The sequence below is a fragment of the Bombyx mori genome, chromosome 19 (genome assembly GCF_030269925.1).
Source record: "Bombyx mori chromosome 19, ASM3026992v2".
Classification (NCBI taxonomy): Eukaryota; Metazoa; Arthropoda; class Insecta; order Lepidoptera; family Bombycidae; genus Bombyx; species Bombyx mori.
Window position 1 is genome coordinate 5459013 of NC_085125.1, and position 19689 is coordinate 5478701.

General features: G+C 37.3%; 1 protein-coding gene and 1 long non-coding RNA gene across 6 annotated transcripts in view; one reads left to right on the plus strand and one right to left on the minus strand.

Moving 5' to 3' along the window:
- Positions 1–19689, plus strand: part of LOC101745162 (potassium/sodium hyperpolarization-activated cyclic nucleotide-gated channel 2) — a 271145-nt gene that overhangs the window by 144609 nt on the left and 106847 nt on the right. The gene's annotated exons all lie outside the window — the stretch shown is intronic.
- Positions 237–9430, minus strand: LOC134200623 (uncharacterized). The gene is made up of 2 exons (XR_009975617.1): positions 8146–9430; positions 237–6588 (listed from the first exon to the last, which is right to left on the minus strand). It is a non-coding gene; the product is annotated as an uncharacterized LOC134200623 (long non-coding RNA).

A 19689-nucleotide genomic window follows, 5' to 3' on the forward strand; every position in this document is an offset into this window, starting at 1 on the left:
TAAATACTTCCCGCGTGAGACATTTTATTTCCATACTAAATTCTCGGTGTTTGGTTACAATGACAAAATACAGCGTGTTCCTTTCGCGGCAGCTTCAATTAATCACCAGGTGAGTCGTGAACTCGTATATGTAGCTAGGGCAATAAAGAAACTGGCTCTATAAGTTTTCCTAGAGCTTAAATATCAGAGGCAGGAAAGAATAATCGCGTTGTCACTTTTTCTACAGCTCGTATTAATTTTGTTCGGCAATTTATTTGAAAAAAGAACGGGTAGTATGGTTACCCTGTTTAATCGCGCACAGCTTTTGCTGTGGCACGAGATGGCTTTAGGAGTTATTAACTTTGTACTTTGGCAATGGTTAAAGGTGAATTGTTACAATATGCCTTATAAGTAGAATCTACGTGATTAATTATTAATCTTCTATAACAGAGCTCCCGTAATAAACAATAGTTCTAATCGTATTTTACCGTAAGTGGTGACTTGACTATGGCTCTGACATTGCCGATGTCCATAAGCCACGGTGACTACTGGCCATCAGGGGGGCTGTATCCTCGTATGCCTAAATATCAAAAATATTTACTTTTTTTTTTATTGCTTAGGTGGGCGGACGAGCGCACAGCCCATCTGGTGTTAAATGGTTCCTGGAGCCCATGGACATCTACAACGTAAATGCGCCACCCACCTTGAGATATAAGTTCTAAGATACCACCAGTAAATACGTATGTAGGTACCAAAGGTTTTGTAATAAAAAAAATATTGTACTCGCATAAACGCGTTTACAGAAGTTCAATATCAGTCACAAACATTAAACGTTCTGAAAATTTTGTTTCGACATCAACGCCAATTTTCCGTAAACTTAAGTTTTTGTCACAACAAGTGATTCATAGATGGCGCTGCTAAAAACTTGAGCTACTAGACGATAGATGGCGCTGTGTAACTAACTGCGTTATTTTAATTGTATACTGGCTTATATTAAATTGTAACATATTTAACGTTTATAAAAATAAAATAAGATCAAAAATGACATTATTTTTTTTGCTTAGATGGGTGGTGTTAAGTGGTTAGCGGAGCCCATGGACATCTACAACGTAAATGCACCACCCACCTTGAGATATAAGTTCTAAGGTCTCAGTACAGTTACGACGGCTGCCCCACCCTTCAAACCGAAACGCATTACTGCTTCACGGCAGAAATATCCAGGGTGGTGGTACCTACCCGTGCGGACTCACAAGAGTTCCTACCACCAGTACAAGATTCCAAGACCAGTACAAGACCAGACCAGACCAGTCAGACCAGTATAAGATATTTCAAAAATGTACGTCGCTTTAGCATTTTTATCAGTTATCAACAACGCCTATAATACTCATTTCCGTTCTGACACAACAGCATTCATTTAAAATGTGCGATTTTTTTTAACAAAAAACGCTATAATAATAAACACCATTTCCAACCTATTATTTGTAACGATATTGTTATATCCACACGAAACCAATCTAAAGGACGCTTAAATTTGCAAGCCCTTTGTTATGGCCTCACTCGAACAAAGCACTTATGTAACGGCGGCCGTTTGCAAAGACCATCAAGGTCTATCGAGGGGGCGCCTTGCCCTGACCTCTTGACACCCACCTGAGCACCCAGGCCCACCTGCATCCAAAAAAACAAAAAGAACATCAAAATATTTTCATACACAACTTTTCTCTCATTTCACATTTCGTTTGTGAATTGTTTCTTTTCACCTCATATGGAAACTCTTTACGATTCAATCTATATATTAATACGTGAAGCAAAAACTTTGTATCCCTTTTTACGAAAATCGCGCGAACGGAGGAGTATGAAATTTTCTACACTTACAGAGACTATAGAGGAGTGCAGGATGTTAATATTTTTTTTAATTATGCACAAGAAATACATTAAATCAATAAATAAAAGCATTACACAGGCTACCGTGTATTTCACACACACACACGCATACATACTATATATTTGTTTATTGTCAAACTTTTCATATTGCTATGGTCAAATTGAGAATAGATTAAATTAATATTGTTTGTCTTTATTAATATTTGTCTAAAGTGTAGTCTTGGCGAAATCTGTGATTATATTAAAGAAGTTTAATAGTCTTTGACAATAGAACCATAATAGTGTACATATAATTTCAATTAATTATAGTCGAATTCCGACTAGGGGGGGACGACTAGTTCTATTAAAATTCTATTAAATACCAACTCTGGCAATAGATTCAAATAAATTTGTAGACTAATTTTATAATAGACAAATTAAATATTAAGATCTTAATATCTAGAAGCCGATGTAGTCGCTAGACTTAAAGAACAAAAAAAAAACGAATGCGTTACACTGCAACTGTGATGGTTACTAGTACTATTTTTAAATAATAATCACAAGATCTTTATTTAGTTTTATATGAAGTTTTTACGAGTCGGAGCCGGCTGTTTCTTAATTAATATTTCTTGTCTATAGTCGAAATGCTGCAATCTGTTTGACTTTCTCGTTTTTAAAGAAAGCTGACGAGCTTATAGCGCCCACGATGGCTTATAGCTCCCCTTGCTCAGGGATGCTAGTCAATGCCATAATAACAGGTAAACTTCCTTACATATAGATAAATCATATTATAAGTTGTCTACGCGAGACACTGTGGCCTTATTGTTTCATTAATAAAACCAATTGCACTCTTGCTACTTGCTTTAATTATACAATGGTTTGGTTGTGATTGTTCGTCGATGAATCTTGGAATGTGACCTTTCTCGACAAAAGGAAGGTCTTGTCAATACTGATTATTGGGAGGTATCTTCAGACTGTTGTTGAATGCTGTCAGCGCGCGGTGCCGGTAGTAGTAAATGTTTTGGCTAGCTTGCTGTGGCGAACGCGTCAGGCGCCGCGACATACTCCCCCCCGTTGAAAGAGTCTTCTTTCAACACTCCTAGGTTTCTTGGCCATTGAATAGAGGACATAGACGAATGAGTGACCGCCGTATGCTCCCCGTCGCAGTACGAATTTCCGCCACTCTGGTTATGCCATCAGGTCCTGGGAATGTCTGCGAAACCCTTCCAAGGCGCCAGCATAATGGTGGCGTTTTATCGTCTTTTATTAAACAAGATCACCAATTTTGACATTTGCAGTTTCTTGGGTCCATCTTTGCCGTTGTTGTAATTCGGAGATATATTCTCTTTGCCACCTTGTCGAGAAATGTTGTCGCATTTGTTCAAGACTTTGATAGCGTTGCAGCTTGTTTGAGTTCAAATTTTGAACATCAGGGGATGGAAACGATGTTAGTGGTCGTCCAATGAGGAAGTGTCCTGGGGACAAAGGTAAAAGGTCGTTAGGACTGGAGGATAAAGGACCCAAGGGACGGCTGTTGAGTATTGCCTCCACTTGTGCAAATAAAGTTTGTAGTTCCTCAAAGGTTAGATGACCATTGCCTATCCCACGCTTGATGTGGTGTTTAGCGGATTTTATACCCGATTCCCAAAGACCACCGAAGTGAGGAGAGTAAGTGGGAACGAAATGAAATTTGATTCCTTCTTGAGCAGCAAAGTCAGAAAGAGACGCATTGTTAGTTCTTAAGTATGTGTAGTTCGTTAGCTGTCCCCACGAAATTTCGACCATCATTGTCGGAGAATATTTCCGCCGGCTTGCCGCGACGCGATATAAACCGACGCGCAAGTGACAAAATTTTAAATTTAGTGTTTAGTAGCTTGTGTTGTGTTAGCAATTTGTATTGTAATGTATTGTAATGTATGTGGTAGCAATTTGTAGTGCGTTTGTTTAAAGGATTTTTTAAATTGAAAATGAATCGCCTTACGTAGGCGAATGATCTTTGCAACATTGATAGTTTAGAGTAGTAATTAATATTGATTATAATCGATTCTGAAACCGTTACTATACTCGTCGTGAGCTCTCTTGCTTGCAAGAAGCAAAAAGAGCAGACTGGTTACGTTCAACGTACTTTGAAGAAATAACATGAATAGATCCGGCTACCAGCCAGCCAAGTTTAGAGCTGATCAAGCTTGGAGCGTTTAATCCCAATGACTTGTTGAGTACCCACAATATCCCATTTTATGTTTACTCCAAGAATGATGTCTATTCGTTTAGGCAAATTGAAACTAGGATCAGCTAGTTGTATATGATTAGGTAATTTGATATTTTGCATATTTATCGGAGCCTTTGGGAGCTCCCCTGTTAGTTCATTAAGCACCAAACAGGATAAAGTATTATAATTTTGTATAAATTATCGATTGAATTTATATTTGCCTTGCAGGCTTCAACTACTATATTTGATGAATTATTGTCTATTACAACTATATTTTTAGCATCAGTTTTGATTGTATCAAGTTGAAGTGGCAGCTTGACACCAGGGTCATCATGGTGGTATTGAGGCTCCGGTGGCGCGACGGACTTTCGGCACGCCTCTAATTGAATGTTTGTTTCTGATATCAAACTGTTTGCCGTAGCAATGCATGAAATGATGTCGCGCTCAATACAATCCCTCTCATCGATTTCCCTCTCTAGACTATCGTGATTGAGCACTTCAATATCTGATTGAAGGCTATCAAATTTTGTGGATAAATTTTCAAATCTGTTTAATCTTACTGATAGCTCAGCTACCTCAATACTGGATAACGGTGATGATTCAAATAAAGCTAAATAATTTTTAAACTTTGTTATTTGACCTTTAATAGAACTACGCCTTAGAATCAGTTCTTTGTATTTACTCATGGATTTATCAGACCCAGTAGCCATTGTTGTATTTTTAAATTTAATTAACTTGAGTTCTTAGAATATCGTTACTTGTTTTAAAGAATGGAAAAGTTAGAAAATTATTTTTTAAATAATGAAAAAACACTCGTTCTGACTTAGCTGCAACGGTTGTTTCATTCGGGTACCGACTCACTCTCCTCCCTTCGATGGCAGTCTTCGAGGTCTCGAAGCACGGCTTATTACATGTAGTGCTGTACGTTCGGAAGCGGCGCGATCGATCGCGGGGCGAGCCTGGAAACGTCGGCCGAACGAATGAGCGGAAAGAAATAATATATAATTACTAACGTGCTGTTTCGTAAACAGTGACAATTGAATTGGCTAATGTTAAACTTGTTTAATGAATTTTATGACTTTTACTGTATATTAATATATTTTAAAACAATGAATTCTAATGATTTAAGATTAAACAATGATTGAATAATTATAATGTGTAGGTAGATCGCAGAATGACGCGTAAAATTGTATAGAATTTTTACGAAATGCGTGGATAGGCAGCTTCTTAACCGAAAAAACGTTTTGAAATGAAGGTTTGATTGTTTTATTGTATTTTAAAGCAATGGTAGCAAGATTGCATAACAATGCACTTGTATCTTTGGTTGAACACGTGGATGATTTACGTAAAATTATGTTATTTATCCTTTGCACAAATGTACGAAACTTCTGATACACTGTGAAGGCAATAATTATGGATTTGATATTAAGGGATTGGGAATGTTGAAGGAAAGGCACTTATCTTGTTTGATGAACGACAACGCGGTCGTGGCGAAGTCTTACTGCTGCTGCTTCGCTGCCGGATCCAGCGATCGTCCAATACTGCGTTCCCTTTTCCTTCCTTTTAGATTGCTGATGCGACGCCGTTATCTTAATGATGACTTGGCACGTCGAATGAGGCGGAACGCGTGTCCTGTCACGGTCGCCAAATAAAAGTATGTCTTATATTTGATGAACGACAACACGGTCGTGGCGAAGTCTTACTGCTGCTGCTTCGCTGCCGGATCCAGCGATTGTCCAGTACTGCGTTCCCTTTTCCTTTTGGCGGAGATTGCTAATGCGACGCCGTTATCTTACTGATGACTTGGCACGTCGAATGAGGCGGAACGCGTGTCCTGTCACGGTCGCCAAAAAAAAAAGTATGTCTACGCGAGACACTGTGGCCTTATTGTTTCATTAATAAAACCAATTGCACTCTTGCTACTTGCTTTAATTATACAATGGTTTGGTTGTGATTGTTCGTCGATGAATCTTGGAATGTGACCTTTCTCGACAAAAGGAAGGTCTTGTCAATACTGATTATTGGGAGGTATCTTCAGACTGTTGTTGAATGCTGTCAGCGCGCGGTGCCGGTAGTAGTAAATGTTTTGGCTAGCTTGCTGTGGCGAACGCGTCAGGCGCCGCGACATACTCCCCCCCGTTGAAAGAGTCTTCTTTCAACACTCCTAGGTTTCTTGGCCATTGAATAGAGGACATAGACGAATGAGTGACCGCCGTATGCTCCCCGTCGCAGTACGAATTTCCGCCACTCTGGTTATGCCATCAGGTCCTGGGAATGTCTGCGAAACCCTTCCAAGGCGCCAGCATAATGGTGGCGTTTTATCGTCTTTTATTAAACAAGATCACCAATTTTGACATTTGCAGTTTCTTGGGTCCATCTTTGCCGTTGTTGTAATTCGGAGATATATTCTCTTTGCCACCTTGTCGAGAAATGTTGTCGCATTTGTTCAAGACTTTGATAGCGTTGCAGCTTGTTTGAGTTCAAATTTTGAACATCAGGGGATGGAAACGATGTTAGTGGTCGTCCAATGAGGAAGTGTCCTGGGGACAAAGGTAAAAGGTCGTTAGGACTGGAGGATAAAGGACCCAAGGGACGGCTGTTGAGTATTGCCTCCACTTGTGCAAATAAAGTTTGTAGTTCCTCAAAGGTTAGATGACCATTGCCTATCCCACGCTTGATGTGGTGTTTAGCGGATTTTATACCCGATTCCCAAAGACCACCGAAGTGAGGAGAGTAAGTGGGAACGAAATGAAATTTGATTCCTTCTTGAGCAGCAAAGTCAGAAAGAGACGCATTGTTAGTTCTTAAGTATGTGTAGTTCGTTAGCTGTCCCCACGAAATTTCGACCATCATTGTCGGAGAATATTTCCGCCGGCTTGCCGCGACGCGATATAAACCGACGCGCAAGTGACAAAATTTTAAATTTAGTGTTTAGTAGCTTGTGTTGTGTTAGCAATTTGTATTGTAATGTATTGTAATGTATGTGGTAGCAATTTGTAGTGCGTTTGTTTAAAGGATTTTTTAAATTGAAAATGAATCGCCTTACGTAGGCGAATGATCTTTGCAACATTGATAGTTTAGAGTAGTAATTAATATTGATTATAATCGATTCTGAAACCGTTACTATACTCGTCGTGAGCTCTCTTGCTTGCAAGAAGCAAAAAGAGCAGACTGGTTACGTTCAACGTACTTTGAAGAAATAACATGAATAGATCCGGCTACCAGCCAGCCAAGTTTAGAGCTGATCAAGCTTGGAGCGTTTAATCCCAATGACTTGTTGAGTACCCACAATATCCCATTTTATGTTTACTCCAAGAATGATGTCTATTCGTTTAGGCAAATTGAAACTAGGATCAGCTAGTTGTATATGATTAGGTAATTTGATATTTTGCATATTTATCGGAGCCTTTGGGAGCTCCCCTGTTAGTTCATTAAGCACCAAACAGGATAAAGTATTATAATTTTGTATAAATTATCGATTGAATTTATATTTGCCTTGCAGGCTTCAACTACTATATTTGATGAATTATTGTCTATTACAACTATATTTTTAGCATCAGTTTTGATTGTATCAAGTTGAAGTGGCAGCTTGACACCAGGGTCATCATGGTGGTATTGAGGCTCCGGTGGCGCGACGGACTTTCGGCACGCCTCTAATTGAATGTTTGTTTCTGATATCAAACTGTTTGCCGTAGCAATGCATGAAATGATGTCGCGCTCAATACAATCCCTCTCATCGATTTCCCTCTCTAGACTATCGTGATTGAGCACTTCAATATCTGATTGAAGGCTATCAAATTTTGTGGATAAATTTTCAAATCTGTTTAATCTTACTGATAGCTCAGCTACCTCAATACTGGATAACGGTGATGATTCAAATAAAGCTAAATAATTTTTAAACTTTGTTATTTGACCTTTAATAGAACTACGCCTTAGAATCAGTTCTTTGTATTTACTCATGGATTTATCAGACCCAGTAGCCATTGTTGTATTTTTAAATTTAATTAACTTGAGTTCTTAGAATATCGTTACTTGTTTTAAAGAATGGAAAAGTTAGAAAATTATTTTTTAAATAATGAAAAAACACTCGTTCTGACTTAGCTGCAACGGTTGTTTCATTCGGGTACCGACTCACTCTCCTCCCTTCGATGGCAGTCTTCGAGGTCTCGAAGCACGGCTTATTACATGTAGTGCTGTACGTTCGGAAGCGGCGCGATCGATCGCGGGGCGAGCCTGGAAACGTCGGCCGAACGAATGAGCGGAAAGAAATAATATATAATTACTAACGTGCTGTTTCGTAAACAGTGACAATTGAATTGGCTAATGTTAAACTTGTTTAATGAATTTTATGACTTTTACTGTATATTAATATATTTTAAAACAATGAATTCTAATGATTTAAGATTAAACAATGATTGAATAATTATAATGTGTAGGTAGATCGCAGAATGACGCGTAAAATTGTATAGAATTTTTACGAAATGCGTGGATAGGCAGCTTCTTAACCGAAAAAACGTTTTGAAATGAAGGTTTGATTGTTTTATTGTATTTTAAAGCAATGGTAGCAAGATTGCATAACAATGCACTTGTATCTTTGGTTGAACACGTGGATGATTTACGTAAAATTATGTTATTTATCCTTTGCACAAATGTACGAAACTTCTGATACACTGTGAAGGCAATAATTATGGATTTGATATTAAGGGATTGGGAATGTTGAAGGAAAGGCACTTATCTTGTTTGATGAACGACAACGCGGTCGTGGCGAAGTCTTACTGCTGCTGCTTCGCTGCCGGATCCAGCGATCGTCCAATACTGCGTTCCCTTTTCCTTCCTTTTAGATTGCTGATGCGACGCCGTTATCTTAATGATGACTTGGCACGTCGAATGAGGCGGAACGCGTGTCCTGTCACGGTCGCCAAATAAAAGTATGTCTTATATTTGATGAACGACAACACGGTCGTGGCGAAGTCTTACTGCTGCTGCTTCGCTGCCGGATCCAGCGATTGTCCAGTACTGCGTTCCCTTTTCCTTTTGGCGGAGATTGCTAATGCGACGCCGTTATCTTACTGATGACTTGGCACGTCGAATGAGGCGGAACGCGTGTCCTGTCACGGTCGCCAAAAAAAAAAGTATGTCTACGCGAGACACTGTGGCCTTATTGTTTCATTAATAAAACCAATTGCACTCTTGCTACTTGCTTTAATTATACAATGGTTTGGTTGTGATTGTTCGTCGATGAATCTTGGAATGTGACCTTTCTCGACAAAAGGAAGGTCTTGTCAATACTGATTATTGGGAGGTATCTTCAGACTGTTGTTGAATGCTGTCAGCGCGCGGTGCCGGTAGTAGTAAATGTTTTGGCTAGCTTGCTGTGGCGAACGCGTCAGGCGCCGCGACATAAGTAAAACTGCTGTTACGGTTTAATCTCATCTTTTATTGTCATATTTATTTGAGTACTAGTCAAACTATACACAAATCTCTGTCTATCTCTCAAGCATTTTTAACCTTCATGCAATTCAATCATCTGCTGTAACGTCATTACCACACATTGTCTTGATGGAAACCTTTTTTATTGGAAGTTGTACAACTGTCGTCATGGTACTAAAAATGCTGCAGCAATATCGCTTAGAACTACTTTAGGCTTCATTTTAGACAGATTAATACAGATCCAGCGTGGGATTCCTATCCACGATATTGGAGGGCGTTTCACGTTGCTATCTTAGCCACCATTTGGGCAGCAAGCAAGTTAGTAACCTTTACGTCTTTACTATTAGCACAACAATAGCACAAAGGAATCGATTTTATAAAGGAGGCAAATTTATAAAACACACACATAAAAGTTTTTAAGCGTCGTATATAAAAACCGTGGAGTCGAACCCGTTCAATAATAAATAATGTTTAATAAAATTTAAAACTTAAAAACAATTAAAAGAAAATATATACGGTACATACACCAAAATAACATTTTTTACAATTTTTGTCTGTCTGTCTGTCTGTCTGTTTGTTCCGGCTAATCTCTGGAACGGCTGGACCGATTTTGATGAGACTTTCACTAATAGGTAGCTGATGATATAAGGAGTAACTTAGGCTACTTTTTTTAGACTAGCTTCGCCCCGCGGCGTCACCCGCAGTTATTGTCGTACCGCGTGCAACATGGCGGGTTTCGCCTATCTATACATATAAATAAAATTGGAGTGTCTGTTTGTAATATTGAAATAACCGCTTTTTACTACATGCATATGAATATATATACGGCACATACACCAAAATAGCATTTTTTACAATTTTTGTCTGTCTGTCTGTCTGTTTGTTCCGGCTAATCTCTGGAACGACTGGCCCGATTTTGACGGGACTCTCACTGTTAGGTAGCTGATGATATAAGGAGTAACTTAGGCTTTATTTTTTTTAGACTAGGTTCGACATGACATCGCGGGACTCAGCTATCAATAATAAAATTTAATGTTTCCGAACCGAAGCGAGGGCGGGTCGCTAGTATGTATTTATAGAACGAGAAACATTATCCATTTCGTTTACGAACGAATCATGTTTTCACTATTGTAGAACAGGGTCAATAGGAAACCCCCAAGCATTCCGAATGCGGCCTCGCCTGTCCACGAAAAGCCTATGGAGCCACTTTTGCTTTATCAGAGATTTCTGTTCACGAGGTGTCAGGGTCGGGTTCTGACCTAGTATTCTAGTCTAGCCTGTATGTCTGAGTTGATTATATAAGCAAGTTCTATTCCGTATAATACATTTTTCTAAGAAAATCTCAGTCTGAGTGAATTTATTTGTAGCTTTGTCGGTGAGAATTTTTTCGTATACCGTAATTTCTCGTTGCGACATTACTCTCTGACAGTTCTTTCTGCCATTTTTTTTTCTGAAAACTACGAAATGATGTTATTAGTTAAGATGGAGGTTGCTTAAAATGTATTTTGAGAAGATAATTATGTTTATTGGTTAATTTATGAGGCATACGTTTTTTTATAGATATACTAGTCGTACTCGCCCAAATTGCTGGGCATTTAAAATTGACATTCTTATTTATTGTCATTATTATTAGGGAGTCCAACAGTCATATAAATATTAACCTATCCATTAAGTACTTGTATTTTCTACATGGATATTAAGCTTCAAGTCAATCGGATGCATGGTTCAGTAGTTATAACGGAACATCCGTAAAAACCACTGTAGATTTATATATTAGTTTAAATAGTTGCGCTCGCCGCTTCGTTCCCAATAAAATGGTATTTTATATTCTATTAAAACACAAAATCCATAAGTCGATTCAGAAAGCTAACTATCTACATACGTAAAATAATTTCAGCTAAAAATGCTTACACACATACATTTTCTTTTATACATAGAGATGTGATGAGAAAAATATCTGGATTTAAAAGTGCATGCTACCTTATTATTATATTTCGTGGCCGTCAACCAACTTAAAGTGTCCACGAGATTGATAAGATAACAGGTTATAACTGGATGTGATTGACTTAGAACCAGGATGGGTGGCGTAGGTACTCCGTGACCTTATGCTCAGCTCCGTGAATTTTTTTGTATTGAATATCATAATGTTGATATCATAAGCTTGTACGGGAAATCGACAAATCAGTGAACATAGTATGTTTTGGTTTAATCTTTAGTGGTCTAAATAAAAAACGCCAAATTATACCGTAAAAGTCATTTTAGCTGTGTTTATAACTCGCAAAAAGCGTAGAAAATATCACAGGATACTCATTAATTTCCTGTTGTTGTTTTGTTTAATTGTCTACTAAAGTTTTTAGGATCTGCTTGGTCCACTTTGCGTTAAATGATTGCTTGATATTGACATTACTTTCTTTTTTGTTTAAGGAGATTATTCAACTAGTGAATATGTCACTCCATTGTGCAACAAAGGAGAGTAACAAAATAATTATATAAAAAAATAAAGGAAATTGTTTTCGTCTCTGAAGGCCCACCAACACTATTTTATAAAGTGACTTAGCCATTTCGAATTCCGGAAAGGCTAATACGTAATTTACACCTCCAACTTGTCGAAAATCTGTAAATTTTGCAAAGAATTGTTGTCCCAAATCATCATTCCGCGCACACTCCATCATAATGTGAAAAGCATCTTCCACTATATCACAAACTGAACACTTGTGGTCAGGAGCCTTCCCCATTAAATGAGCAAATTTATTGAGTGGGATGTGCCCGGAACGAATTCTAAAAACAGTCACTAGGGTAGATCTATTAAGGTTACAAGAATTAAACCATGGCGTTTTCCATGGTAGACTTTGAATTGTTTTGTAGACATTACATTTTAATAACATAAACTCACTTTGAGACATGAGGCTCTAATCACATTTGCGTTACATAATGGTTATTCAACATTAGCTGTATTGCTTCGCAGTATTGTCGGGTCGATCGATATGACCACACCGCCGCTGTATCTTAATCCGTTAGACCCGATCGTTTTTAATTTATTTTAACAATCAACAGATACAATTTTCATTTAAAAATTTCGAACGTACAAGTTTGAAGCACTAATAAGTCTTAAAAACTCATAGATCAGAACCACTATAATGTCGCCCAAAACAAAGTTTTAATTTAGTTAAAATAAATAAACACGTCTTACTTAAATGAATTTAATTTAATTTAATTAATTTCACACGCACGGAACTGAGATGCCAAAAAAGCTGATATATTGATATATGTGTATGATTATATGCAGCACGCTTTACGCAAGAATCCACCACCTAATCGGAATCACGACCCACTGAGAAGTATGTGCTTATATTCCTGCTTTGGTTATAACGTGTCTGTGTCTAAGGGTGTCCCTGGTATGCCGATGTTACATGAGGCCCAGTCGCGTCACTGCCCAAAAGGTGGTCTATGGGTCGAGAGACACGGGGCCGAGTCGCACCACTTCTAGACACGTCACCACCGGTAGACAACCGGTGAACAGGAGACTCTGTGAGGAGGATCTCAGGGCGCCACCACTTACCGCTCTGGGAGACTCACGCCAATAAATAAAACAATTACAATATATATTACACTTGAGTTTATTCACTATACATGAATACAGATTCGATGATTATAATTGTTTACACAGCATAAATTAGTGGTAAGGTATCCTTGATTAAATGTGTGTCGGTAAGTATACCGAACACACGAGAAAGTATTTAATGTAAGTGAGATTAAATTAACAATATTATAAACAATGACGGTATCACCAGTTTGGTTCACAAAATGACGATGAACGATTACTGGATTGCTTCCCCGCAACTGGGGTTGCTGGCTCCGAGCCAGGTTGTGTATGCAGGTGTGTTTCTTGTTTTACGGTAGTCAAGCACTTTCTTGGATCGCCAAACCAGAGCACCTCGCTTCCGGCAGCGTCCACGTAGAAAAGTACTGCGGGATCTCGAAGGTGATAATAAGTCACACTCCGCACCCTAACTGATGTACAGGTACTGTACCAGTTATTAGGACCTACACGACAAGACAAAGTGGTGTTAACTTCTATTTAGATAAAGGTTGTGGACACAGTGTGGAGAATAAATTATGAAACACTTACCCTGGTTGAATAAAAATACACCAAGGAACTGTTAAATTGACTTTGGTAAATACGTAATACAACTTGCACTGCAGCCCGTGAGATGTTGATTGAAAAAGGCTTCGGACAAAGTGACTTGTCCTTTTATAAGAATAGTCTTACGGTTCTCGAATGTTCCACCTATAGTGCTGTGACAATCTCACCCTCGAACCACAGACAAGATAGCACGGTCACGCCATGCAGTGTCGAATAAGTGCGCTACGCAGTGTTCCATAATTATATATTTCCCCACACTGCGCCACGTATACGCTAGAGGGCGTTAATTTAAAAAAAAAAAAAATTTTTCTAGCGTTACATGGTGAATTAAAAATTTTAATATACCCTATTAATGTTAAAGGTTAGGACAATCGCCTTTATATATCTTCATATATACCTAGTCAGGTCATAAGTATTGTCACACAGTAAAAACTTTTCTTTTAGATTGTTGGCCACAAAAAAGTTTATTGAATTCGAATTTCGAATTGTTCATGAAAATAAAAATGCATACTTTTAGAATTTTTACTCATTTTTAAATATGGAGTGGACGCTTAAAGAAGACCGTGTCGCAGTTATTGCGTTGCATCGTTGCGGTTACGCGCCAATTAAAATTTTTAACATACTGAAAAATTTAAATATAACCAAAAGATTCGTTTATCGTACCATCAAACGATACAATGAAGACTCTAGTGAAGCTGACAGGTCAAGAAGTGGTCGCCCTCGGTCTGTTAGGACTCCAGCCCAGCAGTGATAATAGCTGTGAAGGCGCGAATTCAAAAAAATCTCAAACGTAAGCAGAAACTGTTGGCCCTTCAGATGGGGTTAAGCAGAACCACGGTGAAAAGGGTGTTAAATGAAGACTTAGGGCTTCGGGCATATCGAAGAAAAGCAGGACATCGTTTGAATGCTCGTCTAATGGACCTGAGACTGAAGAAATGCCGCGCTTTGTTGAAGCGGTACGCGGGAAAAAAATATCGGGAAATTCTTTTTTCGGATGTAAAAATTTTTACCGTAGAAGAGAGCTACAACAAACAAAATGATAAGGTGTACGCACACAGTAGTGAAGAAGCGAGCAACCGTATTTCGCGTGTCCAACGAGGTCATTTTCCATCCTCGCTCATGGTATGGTTGGGAGTTTCTTATTGGGGCTTAACAGAGGTACATTTTTGTGAGAAAGGTGTAAAACAAATGTAGTTGTGTTTCAAAATACAGTCCTGACGAACCTTGTGGAACCTGTTTCTAATACCATGTTCAATAACAGGCACTGGGTTTTCCAACAAGATTCGGCGCCAGCTCATAGAGCGAAGAGCACACAAGACTGGCTGGCGGCGCGTGAAATCGACTTCATCCGGCACGAAGACTGACCCTCCTCCAGACCAGATTTGAATCCGTTAGATTACAAGATATGGCAACACTTGGAGGAAAAGGCGTGCTCAAAGCCTCATCCCAATTTGGAGTCACTCAAGACATCCTTGATTAAGGCAGCCGCCGATATTGACATGGACCTCGTTCGTGCTGCGATAGACGACTGGCCGCGCAGATTGAAGGCCTGTATTCAAAATCACGGAGGTCATATTGAATAAACTTTAATGTCATAAGAATCTATGTTTTGTTAAGTTCATTTTGGTATATGAATAGTTACATAATGAATAAACTTGTTTCAATTATTTTACATTAAACATGTGACAGAATTTATGACCTGACTAGGTACTTATCATGGAGTTAATAAGTACCTACAACTGGAGTGCTGTCTAATGCCGAGAAATCGGTCTCGAAAGAGAATACTTTTTGGTCGCGGTGTCCTCGTCTAATGTGGTGACCATATAACATTTATTTATAGGACAAAATTATACGCATGCATCAGTTTTGAATTTACCTTAAGTAATTCTGTGTAGTCCTATGTAAATACAAAACACGTGCTTGCAACAGTTTATTTATGTACATTCAATTTTAAACATTGCTTCGTCGTCATGGTGACTTTTTTCGACGCTTTTTTTTGGAAATTGCTGCGATGTCGAAAATCTAGCACTGAGTTTTGTTACAAACATCATTACCTCAGTTCTATTACTTAAACTTCTTCAAACTCATGTTTAACGTCCGAATACTCAACCGCGACTTAAATATTATGTTGAACTTAATTACGCAATTCCTACTTTAATGTACTGGCTAAGTGGGCCGTGCTAATTAATATTTGACACACTGAGTGAGACACAACACACATGGTCTGCGCGTATCGGGTGCTCTTTTCCTACATTCACATCTTCAATTGATTTAAAATTGCTTGTATTTTTACTTCTGTGCTATTTTCATGACACGTATATATTAAGTCTACTAGTTATATTTTAAGAAATAAAACACAATGGGTAATAAAATGAAATGAACTGAAATTCATTTATTTGTTATATGTAGACAATTAAATAACTCTTAAATGACAAGTCAATACACATAACGCAATACCCATAGTACTTGATCTCTATTTACAAAATATTGGTTATATTATATAATATTATAATGAGAAAAAATTTCTCACATTTTAAAAATATATGCTCACACTAGTAAACATTTATCAATGAATCTGACATATGGAAGGATATTCCACAAACTGGAGAGGATTCTCGCTTAAAACCACTTACAATATAAGTGTTCACCATAATTACACGGAAACTTTCACGATTTTCGAAAAAAAAACAAGCCACAAGCTGTATCAGTGCCCTTTTAACTTCGAACTACAAACGTAAATAGACGCCATTTTTCTTTTAATCCATTCATAGCTTTTTTTCGGTGATGCCAACAATTAATCTGGCTTCCCATCAAATTCAACATGAAAACCATCAGAAATCTACGTACCTACCATTAAATTTTCCATTAAACAGAGTTTTTATTAATATAGAACAATATTTTTTTTTGTTAATGAGCTTTATTAATATACGATGTTCTATTAAAAATCAATATATATCATATAATCAATACTTCTTATATAATTTATTTTAATAAATTGTCATCATCAGAAACTAATTTCACCATGACTTTGTACGTTTCTTTTGAACCAATTTAATTTTTGACGTTGATGGAAATTCTAAATTGTCGCAACATTTTCTAGTTAAGTTTAAGTCACATCGTTTAAATAATAAGTATTTAGATATATTATTGTCATAAAATGTTTAAAATCCTGTAAAGTAGATTGATTTTAACCTTTTCGATAATTTTCAACAACGCCCAAGCTACTAAAAAATCCACTAACCACTAAAAGCCATTTTTGATAACTAAGACAGCGGTCCAAATTACGAGATTTTGTGGAAAATCCTCTAAGCTAGCAACACTGCTTTTTGTTTGTAAAATGTGCGAGAGGGACACCACCACTTAATAATCATTCTCTTTTCAGACCGTTTTTCCTTACATCTTTTGCTATTTAAAAATAAACTTTAAGCCATAGAGATAAAGTATATTTTTAGTTTTTATGTCAAACGAAGTAAGCACTCCAGTTAGAATAGTAACTCTATGGTACTTATATAAAGCACAACACAAGCAATTTGCCATCATTGCAACCGATTCTGCCTTAGAACTGCAATATTTCGCATTAATAATACGCATAAATGCTAATATCAATTTAAACTAAAAACTATGTTCTTATAGTAAGACGGGTTCGGAAAACATTACAATATTTAAATATAGAACTTACGGCTTAACTGATGGTTATACAGACAAAAGGAAGTAAATGCCATTCATGAGATCGAAGGTTCTATTAGATTTTATCTAGACTGTGTTACTTTGCTTGAAAACTAGAGATTACTGGATGCAGAGAATACTGGATATGCGATAAAAGAAGACGAAGACACCACACGTGTCGTAGGACACCGGATAGGAACGAAGTTGCTTATTAAAAAAATATTAATTTTAAGATCTATTCGAGGTATAAAGTAAATAAAACTGGAGGTTTCGCAACAACCCACGGTCATTCGGTAACGTGCGAACTTATTGTGGTACACTTCATTCACGGTTCTTTGTATAAGAGTTAGTGTATTGCGCAAACGAACGCTCTGAGATCGTGGTCAATGAATGATAAAAGAATATGTTACTTTTAGTACGTTATTACAAAGTTAAGTCGTACACTGTGTGCATTACTAATAAAAATCTCACGTTACGGACGGTTTTTCCCGGTTAGGGTATCCCACCGCATCGTCCCATAACGAACTTCGTTCCAAAAGAAATAAAGCCACAAGAATGATTTTTTACGTAATAGGTAACAATTAATTGCAACCGCAGGTTATCGGGCGGCGGGAATCCCACAGCGAATAATCAGTTGGTGACTTTTCTTAGACAAACACAAATGCGTCACGGTTTGTTTATTTAGAAATTACACTATCCTCTTTGAGAGGTTAGATAAAGAGAAAGGCTTGGACTGAGGGTCATATTTATAAATAAGACTAGCGACCCTCCCTCGCTTCGCTTCGAGAAATGTAATTTATTATTCATCTTATTGAATTTTCTTTTATAAAAATCGGATCCAGAAAGTAACAAACAAATAAAAAAAGAACATAACAAACAAAAAATCGAATCTTTCCTCTTCTTGTATTCATGGTCCACTATTTTGGGTATAATTACTTACACAGAAAAGATAGAATAGGAAAAGAAGGTTTTTTTTTGCGGCGCACGCCAGAATAGCTGGCAGATGACAATTTTTTTTCAATTTATTTGACATTTCGGTAATTCACGCTATATCTTTACAAATTATAGTGTATGTGTTATTCTGATGTGTAAGCTATGTCATTGTAAAGATTCATCAAAATCCATTCATACTTACAACATGCTTACATTTGCGTTTGTAATATTAATAGGATTAATAAGATAAAACCTACGAATAAACATTATTTATTATAAACATTATTTATTCATAGGATAAAACAGAATATTATCCAAGATTCTAAAGTACACAATAGACCATGAACTAGCATTTTTTTGCTTCATCTTACATCAAATGAGTGCCTTTTGTGAGGCAAGTGAGAAATATAACACGACGGAGGCAACGGACCAAATGCTTAATGTCTTGCAATAAATATTAACATAATATTCGATTAACATTGGGCATTGATAGCTTACTCAATTTCTATTGGACTAGACATATAGACAGAAGTATATGTATAGAGATATGTTCCAGCTGATACCTGGATCTCGTATTAATCACAATAAAATTCTCAAAGAGAAATATATTGAAGTATCATTTGTATTAGTACAACAGATTCACGATTGACTTCCACGGTGAAGGAATAACACCGTGTTATAAAAATCAAACCCACAAAATTATAATTTGCGTAATTACTAGTAGTAGGACTTCTTGTGAGTCCGCACTGGTAGGTTCCACCGCCCCGCCTATTTCTGCCGTGAAGCAGTCATGCGTTTCGATTTGAAGGGTGGGGCAGCCGTTGTAACTATACTGAGACCTTAAAACTTATATCTCAAGGTGAGTGGCGGAATTTACATTGTAGATGTCTATGGGCTCCAGTAACCACTTAACAACAGGTGGGTTGTGAGCTCGTTCACAAATCTAAGCAATAAAAAAAACAGCTGCCGTGTCTTTTGAATTGAAAAGCACTAATAATTCTCAGTAGGATTGTGCAGAACGGTAGTGAGTGAATCTGTAGAAGACGTGAATCACTGCTCACTAGAATTGTTGATTAAACTATTGAGTAAAATTTAAAAGGCACCATTCTAAACGCGGCTCAGCCACTTCAACAGACTTCAACTCACTTATTAGATTTTAGTTGTATACAAACCTTTCTAAATGCTATTTTAAAAGTGAATCATCGCTCTTGTAACAAAATTGGCTGACTCAATCTTGTTGTTCATAATACGTTGTGCAACACTAAGAAGGATCTTGTTTTTTGGTTTTTTTTTTTATGTTACGTAACGCTTTTGTTGAATTATCGTCTAGTCACAATACTCACAACATTGGTAACCGATGTTTAACCGACTTAAAAATATAAATATTTTTATTATTTATATACTGTATGTATGTATTTTAAAATATGTATAAATTGTGAAATTTTGGCGTCCTCTGTCGACTGAGTTT